This window comes from Adiantum capillus-veneris, chromosome 19, assembly GCF_014529385.1.
Source record: "Adiantum capillus-veneris isolate H3 chromosome 19, ASM1452938v2, whole genome shotgun sequence".
Classification (NCBI taxonomy): domain Eukaryota; kingdom Viridiplantae; phylum Streptophyta; class Polypodiopsida; order Polypodiales; family Pteridaceae; genus Adiantum; species Adiantum capillus-veneris.
The window spans coordinates 142,995,288-143,007,123 of record NC_140949.1 but is presented as its reverse complement, the minus strand read 5'-3'; positions in this window follow the sequence as shown (position 1 = coordinate 143,007,123).

Here is an 11,836-nt window from a genome sequence, read left to right as displayed (position 1 = left end):
GTGGTGAATTGGAGGTTGTGTGTAGTTTCAGCAGCTGAGTTCAGGCCTATTGTCATGGACACTACTGAATGTGCTAAAGATGATAACCTTGGAGATATGTGGCATCGTGGGGCATCACCCTGGCAATTAAAGGGAAGCAATGTGATTCCAAAGGATCAATGAAGCGCTGGTGCCAGAAGAGGCTACTACTGAATGCTAACCTTTGTTTGGAAGCTCATAAAACCCCATTTTTTGCAGACTCTTTGCTAAATTATCCGCAGCCCCCTATCCTCCTTGTGACCCATGATCTTAGAGCATCAGGATGCCGACATACTTCTCATGAGTAGAGATAGGACATGGTTAAGCCATGCTTAGTCGTACATGTTTGATAAGAGGCAGAGGCTTGGACTGAAAGTTATGCAGGGAGGTTTGGTGTAAGTGTACCAACCTTCAGAATTCCACCACTGTTAGGCAATGAACTAGACATTAGATTTGTCATTGAAATTTTAAGGTATAGTTCCTTAATAGATGTTTCAAGATAATGGAACAAGATAACGGAACATGCTTAAGAATTCCACCACTGGTAGGTGGTGGATTAGGCATTGACCTATCCCTAAAATTTGAAGAGTAGGTCTTGCTAATAAGTCTCCGACATGAAAGGCTAACCTCCTTAGTAGTCGACTCTGCAAGATGTCTCTGCTCGAAGCTATGTAACTCCTTGAACAATTCACCCAACCCGGATTTAGGCAGCAAATCTGTGAGCCATGTATATGCGAGGTAGTCTATAGGCTGCAGTGCAAATTACGGTGGGTTGTAACTGATGTGGGGCAGGTATTGCAAGCTTGGAGTGGACAGTGTTGGCTATCGTGTATGGTGCAAAAAGCCAAGTATGTATTGAGAAATGATATGGAAGATCATGGTGTTAGCTGCATGTCTACTAGCACACACAATATTTGGTGCATCATAGATGGTTTGCTTGTAGATCCAAGCATTTTGGTAATAGGTTTTCCATCAGGATGCTAGAGCAGGTTGTTGTCATTGTGGTGGTACAGTCCGGTACAGTCCTCGGATGTTGTAGTGATGCATGGAATGACGAATGACTATGGAGAAGTCCTTTGATGTAGAGCATTTTGGTGGGATGTAATTCAGGAAAAAGCCAGCTTGAGAACTTTACTTACAATGGCAAATAAATGTCAAATGTGGTACAAGAGAGGTTCAAAATCTGAGATGGTATAATCATGGGTTGTTTAGCAAATTTTTCCTTAGCATAGCAGTGGGTTGAAGCCACATGGTCTAAAGCGGTCTCCACTCGACGCTCCAGATACGACTCTCCCATGGCACCCAACAGAGGAGAAAGGTCACGGCATCAGATGCTCTATTGTGACGTAGTGGCACGAGCCTGTATCTCAGAACAGCATCCGGAAGATGCATGACATAACCGGGCTTTCAAATTTATGGTTTCATGATGCCTCTGTGCCTCACTAGCCCCTCAGAGGGTACGCCTGAATTGGGCGGGGGCTTTTGAATGAGGCAAGGTGAGCGGCATTTTTTGTGTGAGCCGGGACAGAGGCGATGGTGTGCGCCTAGGTTGGGAGAGGCTGTTGGAGGCTAGGGAGGGCAACAACGCCCGCCTGAGTGATGGGTTGACGCTAAGGAGTGCATGAACATGGTATGAAGAGGGGTTTTGCGTATAGAGCTCCTCCAAGGCATTTGATGCCTCCCTCAAAGGCTTTAAGCAATCCACGACCATCCGCACTTTTGCTTCTTCAGTATATGCATGCCATGCTATTTGTATGTTCTTTATCCTCGGCATTCCATTTGGCATGTCTCATAGGATACAGTTGCATGCAATAGGAAGAGCACCGGAAAATGTAAAGAGCGGGATCAAAAACTAGAGGCTAATGAACTAGAGGATGATATATACATATACGTGTGTGTGTGTGTGTGTGTGTGTGTGTGTGTGTGTGTGTGTGTGTGTGTGTGTGTGTGTGTGTGTGTATATATATATATATATAGTTTTCTTTTCCAGTTTATAATCAATTCCAAAATTATATTTGCATAATAATTCCATTCATCTTTGTTGTCGCACATTAAGATTAGGTTGAGTGTTGATCCACTTAAGGCTCTTATAGAGTGTGTGTGTGTGTAATTCAAATCTCTTGTATGTATATATGCAATGTATGGGGATGATAAGTGATTCTCGATGTTTCCAGAACATGGTTATGAGAGTCACACAATGGAGAGTTCACACTATGCTTGAGAGAGGAAAGTGTGTAGGTAAGTCATGGTTGAAAATGTGAGGAAAGCAAGTTCGGATGTGAGCAAAAGTGAACAGTGTGATACTGCTCGAACTTGTAGTGAGCATAATGTGCATAGACTCTACTTCGTTGCCTCAACACTTTGTCTTGCATCAAAGGAAGTGGGAGCTAAGTTGAATGGCTGTGATAGTGTGTATCGCTATTATGTATACATAGAGTATGCATTTTTCAAACATACATAATCCAATCAAATTAAATCACGTGATTTGGTACATGTTTCAAAAAGTGATCAATGTAGTGGATTTATACTCTACCCAACACTTTCACTGTTACAATTATGGTATGTAAAACCATGTCTATGCAATGGTGGGTAATCCTATGCAATATAACTAGCATGTGTAATATGTTGCCTGCTCATCTTCGTGGCAAAAACATGAGGAGGCAATATAACTAACATGTGTCATATGTGACCTCCTCATATTAGCTCGTCATCACTTTATTGTTTGAATAGACTAGAGAGATTCATTAGCCGTATTTGCATTGCATTGCAGATCAACTTAGAGAAAAGATTGCACACACACACACACACACACATACACACACACACACACACACACACACACACACACACACACACAGAATTGAATCGAAATGAAATGTTATATTGAACATATTCAAAAGGCCAAAATGACCTATGAGACCCAAAAAAGTTACATCTCGAGAGAAATTGATAAAGTGTTTGGAAGAAACTAAGAGAAATTGAAACTGAAAGCGAAAAAGTTAAAATAGAACTTTAGGGCATTATGAGGGGTTAACTAGGAGCTCTCTAGCAAAAACAAAGATACAATCTCATGAGAGATCGTGAGGGTAAAAACATCATCATCATCATCATCATCGGTGTCCTAGGATGTCTAGCATTGGTCATTGGAAAATCTCGTTGATGTCCTTCATGGTAAGTACTCTGAATGGCCGTCTCTTGTGTTATAGTAGAGTAGTCATCATTGGTGTCCTAGGATGTCTAGTATCGGTTGTTGGGTAATCTTGTTGATGTACTCTGAAATGGGCGTCTCTTGTGTTGTAATGATCATGATCTTCTGCTATAGTCTCCGTTGATGTTGTGATGCCCCTCATAGTCGTGGGCGTTTGGATCTCTCAAACTTAAGGGCTTGGTCAACCTTTGGTACGTGTTTATTTTGAATCTGCTATGATGGCTGCTCCTCTGGTTGCACAATAGCTAGTTTGAGGAAGTTTGTGATCTATCTTTGGGACTATCTCTCTCCACCTGATCCCCTTAGTAAACCCCTTCTGTGTGTGCGTAGCTCTAAAAGATACAAACCAAGCTCGGATCTTGGTATCTCATAACTCTAGACAATGGTCCAAAACGCTATCTAAAAAGATAGTGAAAACAACTCTATATCTCGAAGCACATTGGAAAATGGCATATATAATGATCTCTGTCTTTGGCTCCATATGACATAACTGACACGTCCTAGCCTTTGATGATACTCATCTTAATCTACCAATCTCAATCTTGAGCTGGTTTGAAGAGGTGCGTATTTGACTAATAGCGCATTGTATCCCATGATATAAATGAGTGTCCATGTAGCTAGGTTTGGTCACAAACCCATCCTTCGTAAAAGTTGGAGAAGATGCTCTCTATAGAAAGCCATCTTTGCGTCGAACTTGTGTCTGATGTATCCATGTTAGTCTGGTGTCTAATTTTTTGGGTTTCCAAGACCTGGTTTAGTAAGTGTCTACCCGTGGGAATGCTCTCCTATAGCATATAGGCACATTTAGTGAGAGCCCCTCTTTTAGTTGAGTTTGCATGGAAAGATCTACCTTATATACGTAAAGCTTTTGCAAATCAAATAAAAGAAGCGTTATTTCCTATTGTGTCAAAGCTCTCCTCTCTCTCTATGTAAGGATAATGTGGTTTCTACATCTCCTATCACGCAAGCCGTTGTCCAAGCAAAGAATGTAGAGAATGTGGACACTCAAGAATTGCACAAACGACAAAAACGCTCAAAGAACATCGTCATTCGTGGAATCAAGGAGGAAAGCATGGAAACACCCCAATCTCTTGCAGTTGCTATTGAAGAGTTTTTTGCTACACACTTTGGCATGTCAGGAATCATGGCTTATGGTGCACATCGAGTTGGAAAACAAGGAGTCCCTCGCTCGGGAGAAAGACCTATTGTATGTACCATGGCTGATGAGGTAAAGAGAAAGATCATCCTTGACAATGGTTGGATCTACCTCAAAGGAACAGGTTGTAATGTATATGAGGATCGCACTATTATGCAACAAAATGTACGTCGCAAAGCATATGAGGAAAGAAGCAAGAAGGTTAAGGTATCACCTCAAGAAGAAAAGCCACTTAAGGAGGATGCAAGTCCACCCAACAAATAGGGACACATGATCTATGAGACCAACTCACGCTTGCGAATAAGCTTTTGGAATTGTAACGGGTATCCATGGAATGCGGGAATTGGCATTGATGAGCTTACCAATGACTCCGATGTGATACTTCTTGTCGAAACATGGGAGCATGATGCGCAACGAATTCTTGGATTTGACAAATACGAAGTGCATTCTTTGATGTGGGCCAAAAATGCAAAGCAACAAAGAGGCCAAGGAGGCGTAGCATGTATGACCAAAAAGGGTTTGAAAGATGTTTCCATTGTCAAAGAAGATAAGTATAAATGCTACTTATGGCTGAAAATCAGCCCACCAAATGGTCAAGTCATGTTTGTGGCCGGTTACTACATTCCTCACTATGACTCCAACTTTTATGCTTGCTTGAATATGGATAGAGATCAGCCCTTTGTTGAACTAGAGGAAGACATTGCTCATTACAAGGATCAAGGTGAAGTCATTGTTTTTGGAGACATGAATGCTCGCACAAATATGCTACAACACGACACACAACAAGTAGACATGCCGCATGTCTCAAGAAGAATGGATGACTCATACATGTATAATCGAAGTTCTAATGATGCAAAAGAAGTGGATCACTATGGAAAGTCACTTCTACATATGTGCAATAGTACCGGAATGCTCATTGCAAATGGTGTATCTCTATGGCAAGGCACCAATGACTTTACATGTAGAAAGCACAACGGTGCTAGCGTGATTGACTATATGTTGTTCTCGGAAGCCACTCTAGAATGCATACAAAGCTTTACACTTGGTGAATGGAATCCGGAATCGGATCATAGGATGTTATGTATTGACCTCAAGTGTGGTAAACGGCCCGAGCATGTAGCCTCCAATCATGATGTGAATCATTTGTACCTACGTCTAGACTTCAAACGAGCACTTATATATGCTGATATGGTGGACCAAATGTTAAGCATGATAGAGCATCAAGAGAGCCCAACATTAGAATGCAAGTGGAAAGTTTTCAAAGAGGTAATTTTCTCTTGTGGGAAGGAATGCTTTTCGGTGAAACACATGTCTTGCAAAAGGTTTAAGAAGGGTAGCACCAAGAAGAAATGGTTTGACATGGAATGTAGTCAAGCCCGAAAACACTTTCTAAGATTGGATGCAATCAAAGATGAGGAAGTTTACTTGGAATGTTCACACACATACAAAGCACTTGTTCAAAAGAAGAGGAGAAGGTGGGAAGTCGAAAAACAACTTCTTTTAGCACAAGAGAAAGCACATGCATGTGGCAAGTTTTGGCAAAATCTAAAAGGCAAGCGCGTTGAGAGCTTTGGTGACTTGACTCTTGAGGATATGTATATGCATTGTAAGAATCTCTATGAGCAACCCAATGTTGATAAGATGGAGTGTTGTAGCTCCCTTCCGTTTATGTCTCCCTTCTTTACCATTGAAGATGTATGCCGCGCGCTTGAGAAACTTGCTACTCGTAAGGCAGGTGACCTTCAAGGTGTCAAGGCTGAAACGATTAAATGGACAAGCAAGAAAACACGATATTGGAAATGCGATATGTTTAACCTTGCACTTCAGTATGGCATGCCTCATGATTGGAGTGCAAATTGGATCAAACCTTTGCACAAAGGAGGAGATGTAAACAATGTGAACAACTATCGCACTATAATGGTTGGTTCTTTAATGGCAAAGTTATTTGGATGTATCATGGAGATGAAGATAAGTGAATGGGCTGAAAAGAATGGCAAACGTGCACTTGGCCAAGCAGGTTTTCGAAAGCATCATAGCACTATTGATCACCTTGTCACTCTTCGAGTTCTTATGGAAGCGTCTCGATTGAAAGGAAAAAAGTTGTATTGTTGCTTTGCGGATTTCAAGAAAGAATTTGACATGGTACTGCGAGGAAATCTTTGGAGACGTATGCAAAGCCTTCAAGTGCCGAGAGAATTTATGCATGCAGTCTTTCGCATCTACCAAAAAGTGATATGTCGATTACGTATGGGAGATGGAATTTCAGAATTTTTTGCAAGCACTATTGGTGTCAAACAAGGATGCCCACTTTCCCCAACCCTCTTTGGGCTACTCATTGATGAATTGGAATGCATGGTTCTTGACTTTATGCAGCAAGAAGGCATAGAAGAGGTTAAGATTGGAAATGCGGTGATCATGCTTTTGCTTTATGCCGATGATGTAGTGCTCTTGGCACATACCTTAGAAGATGCACAAAAGCTTATGAGTGTCTTGGAACGCTTTTGCCTACATAGCGGGCTGATCGTGAATGGATCCAAAACCAAGGTTATGCTTGTAAAGACCCTCAATGATGAAAATCCATGCATTGTATATAACAATGAGAAACTTGAAGTGGTAGATCACTTCAAGTACCTTGGCCTTGAGGTTCCATCCAATCATAAATGGAAGGATTGTGCAATGCGTCGCTTGGAAGCCGAAAAGAGGGCCTATTATGCATTTGAGAACATGTGCAATGCAGGAGAGATCAAGTGTTGGGCTCTCAAAAAATACCTCTTTGACACATTGGTGACACCGGTGCTTCTTTATGGAGTGGAGGTGTGGGGTGGAAGCATCGGGAAGTCTACTTGGAAAGAGTTTGAGAATGTCCAAAAGCGTTTTCTCACCAACTTCTCCAAGTCAAGACACAAACACCCTACATGCTCTTACTTCTTGAGTCCGGATTGCTTCCCATTGAGGTCTTGGGCATGCAAAGGGTTGTGGAGTACATGCGTAAGACACAACGTAGCCCTTTGCATCGACTTCCTAGAATCGCATATGAAGCAAGTCAAATGGTTCAAAAGACATGCAAGAGCAAAATACTAAGTTCGGGGTGGATGCTTGATATCAAGAAATGGTTTGGAAGATGGGATGCATGTCACTTGGTCAAGGATGCGTCGATCGACTCCCAAGTTAATGAGGCCTTCTTACAACGCCAATGTATCACGGCTTGGGAGAAATCCGAAGGTTCTCGCTTCAGCCATTACACCACACACGTTGCCCCAAACTACAAATCTCTCTTCTTCTCGGAACGAGGTAACCGAACCCATTCCTACATCCTTGAGCCCATCCCGTTGAGTGCGATCCGCACCATTGCCTCCATTCGTCTTAGCTCCCATTCTCTACGCTGCGAGACAGGACGTTGGGGCACTAGCGAGGAGTGTCATCGACTTTGCACCTTATGCCCTCGTCAAGTGCGAGAGAGTGAGTACCACACACTACTTGAGTGCTCAGCTTTTGACCACATTAGGTCCTCTTTTCCCCATATATTCAGCCATGATCTCTCCCTACATACCTTCCTCTCCCAACCACGATGTGGACTCTCTATTGCGACGCTCATTTCAGCCATTTTTGAGCATCGAGAGTCACTTATGAACTCCACTCACACCACGTGACATGTTCATTTGGTCCCATAGGTCATATTTGACCTCCCAGGACGATAATAGAACTATCTATCTATCTCTCTCTCTCTCTCTCTCTCTCTCTCTCTCTCTCTCTCTCTCTCTCTCTCTCTCTCTCTCTCTCTTTGCTTTCTATTCTGCACGCCATCTTCCCCATGGCTAAGCTCCCAAGGTGGCATCCTCCATACATGTTGCCCTTTCAAGTGGTATCAAAGCCATGTTCAAGGTTGTTTGCAGGTAGCATATCAAAACGCAGATGGTGGGGTGGCAATTCTAACCCTAAGATGCAGTCACATGTAGTGCTCGAGGTGCATCTCATAGGTGTTCTAAAACGTTGTCACCTACTGCAACAAACATGGGCAAGCCTAGGTAGCACCTGAAGATTGGGCATCACTAGCAAGAGCATATCAAAACGCAGTTGGTGGGGTGGCGATATTAACCCTAAGATACAATCGCAGGTAGTGCTCGAGGTGCATCTCATAGGTGTTATAAACTGTTGTCGCCTAACTGCAACAAACATGGGCAAGCCTAGGTAGCACCTGCAACATGCGCATCACTAGTAAGAGCATATCAAAACGTAGCTGGTGGGGTGGCGATTCTAACCCTAAGACACAATCGCAGGCAATGCTCGAGGTGCATCTCATAGGTGTTCTAAACCGTTGTCGCCTACTGCAACAAACATGGGCAAGCCTAGGTAGCACCTGCAGCATGCGCATAACTAGAAAGAGCATATCAAAATGCAGCTGGTGGGGTGGCGATTCTATCCCTAAGACACAATCGTAGGCAGTGCTCGAGGTGCATCTCATAGGTGTTCTAAAACACTGTCGCCTACTGCAATAAACATGGGCAAGCCTAGGTAGCACCTGCAGTGTGGGCATCACTAGCAAGAGCATATCGAAACGCTACCCAAGTGCTTAACGTTGGCATAGAGGAAGTTTTGCTAAGCGTTTCAAAATGATGTTATACCAGTTTTACTGCTTCTCAAAATGCTGTCTTCAACAATGTGATTTTGAGAGCATCTCAAAATGCTCACATTTGGTGCTCTACATTGCTACCGTTATACCTGTTCACAAAAGCATCTTAACATGTTGCAGTACAATCTAATACCAACAAAGGTGCTTTTTGAATTGGTATCTGGAATAGCTAGTCGTAGAAGACACAACGAGTTATGACCAGCTCAAAGCTGCACCTTAAAACGCCATCTAGGGTACATGCAAACCAATGAAAGGCTTCTCAAAACATCGTCCCTTGTGGAAGTGATTTGTTTGCATGAGAAGAAAGCTACAAATGAACAAGAGCACCGGAGTTCCATTGTGGCAAGATGGTTACCAACTCTATTAAAGCTGAAATTGGAGGTAAAGCAAGGTGTCGACGCTTTCTTCAGGTATCTATACACACAAGATCTCCATCTTGATTTATAGAGAGCATTAAACCTCACTCCTAGTAAGATTGTCAAAATCAAAGATCAACATCTCTTTTTGGAGATGATGTTTTGTATCCGACGGTACATGTTGATCTGGAAAAAGATGAAGAACATAAAAAATCCAACGATTTGCTTCAAGAACCAAGAGGTACATCAACAGATGCAGAACATGAAGATCTTCTCCAAGATTGTGGTACAAGACTTCACAAATTGTTTTTACCAGTTCAATGTCATAGATTTGTTATTTTTGTCTGTTGTCAAAACAATTATATAATTTTATGTCAAATGATACCATCAAAGCCTTGTTTTAGCTTATCAATTTTTAGTTACAGCCATTTCAAAGTTGTACACGTTAGACACTGCCACATATAAGTGGTAAGACCTCCCAAAAAACATATGTTCTCAGAGCCTATTGTCCCACTTCTCATGAGGTTATTGGGTACACCTTTAACCCAAGGTTCGGAGTGAACCAAAAACTCCATCTGCTGGTAGCATAGACAATCCACTATTCTGAGCAAAAATGTGTAGGGCATCCAAGTGACGTTGCATTCTCTCTGGGGAGTCAAAAATCAACACGATATCATTAGCATATAGAAACATGGAATCCATGTCCCTAATAGCTACGCTCCTCTTATCACCGTCCCTCTCTATGTAATGTTAAATCTCATCCACATGTATACCAAAAGGAGTAGGGTAGAGTGGGCAACTTGTTTCACCCCAATAGTGGAGTGGATCGACTCCGGTGTCCCCTCAAGAGTCTGGACCTACCCCACTACTATCTTGTATAAAGCCATGATCCCCAAATCAACTATGTGAGCACCCCCATCTCCTCTAATATACACATTAATTTGGCACTTGGAGCTGTATCGCATTCGGAAAAGTTTGTACTCAAATTTGGACCTTGTAAGAACTGCTATGTCAGTGTAGACAGAGGTAATGGAAAATTTATTTTCTCTTTTTTCATATATGTTTTTTAAAAACTTGAATATATTTTCCGTTACAAGGTACGCTTATCTCAAAAAATAATCTAGTCATGATAACACTTAACTGTCTCTGCGACGACCACTAAGAATTCTGTGTCGAATATCTCAATCTTTTGCATTTTTGAAAACTAAAATATGCTTTCTCAGCTCATTCTCCCCCCCCCCCATTCCACCCTGCGTGCTCTCACACAAGATTGTTGAAAGTTCTTTCCTCCCTTGCCCTCACCTCCTTCTACAGACAATTTCAATTAGTCCTGTCTCAGTCCACTCTTATAGCTTCTCCACGAAGAACTTCTACAAGGAATTAGAGAGATGTATATCATATGTACATAGAGCTCTCATGAGATTATGAGCCCTTTTGTAAGAAAAACAAATAGAACATCAGTTCAAAAGCTTCAAAGGAGAACTTCAGATCACAAGGCATGAAAAATGTGGACCTTTTGTTGGACGACAAAATGTATCCCAAGCATCCTATCATAAAATCCACTCCACCTTTCAAGGATATCACTTCATTAGTGAACTATTTTGGAGATGGACCCAATGGCTTGTATGAATACACCAATCAGTTGGTCGCAAGAAATGATGTTTTGCAAACGAGAGAGAGAGACATTGTATGCAAGGAAAATGTGCGCTTACACCAGAAAGTCGTGCAATGCGTTCAACAGGTTGAAGGAAGCAAGGAGATCATGAAGGAGCTTGCTTAACAACTCACGAGGGAAAAAAAACAGCGCTTGGCCTTTGCCAAAGAGAAAGGAGACTAAGGGACATCGAGGACTTGAAGGTTAGCTCAAGAGGAATAAAAAAGTGAGTGCAAGCCATCAAGTAAGTACATCTATGTATCTATCCTTGCTAAAGTTTATGTTCCTAAACTCTCAGACATAGCTCTTACATTTGATATGTATGCCCAAATCTTTGCTTCACCTCAACAAGGAAGAGGAGCACAACACAACAACCTCCTCGGCACCTTACGGCCTCATGCTGAATCACTAAAATGTCACTGGCCTCTTGGATGACAACCGCTATGGTACGATCATTGCCAAGCATCTTGAAAGTCTTTTAAAGGAGAACCAACTACATGCACGGGATGGTAAGATCATTGCCAAGCAGCTTAACAGTCTTTTAAAGGAGAACCAACACAACAACCTCCTTGGCACCTTACAGCCTCATGCTGAATCACAAAAATATCGTTGGTCTCTTGGATGACAAGCGCTAAGGTAAGATCATTGCCAAGCAGCTTGATAGTCTTTTAAAGGAGAACCAATCACAGGCCCGGGATGTTCAACCAATTTTGGATGAAGCTGGAATATCCAAAAAGGGATATGCTGAAATTTACAAGTATGTAGTGTCATTTGTAGTTTTCATTTTGTTAATAAAGGGTTTAGCATCCTAACT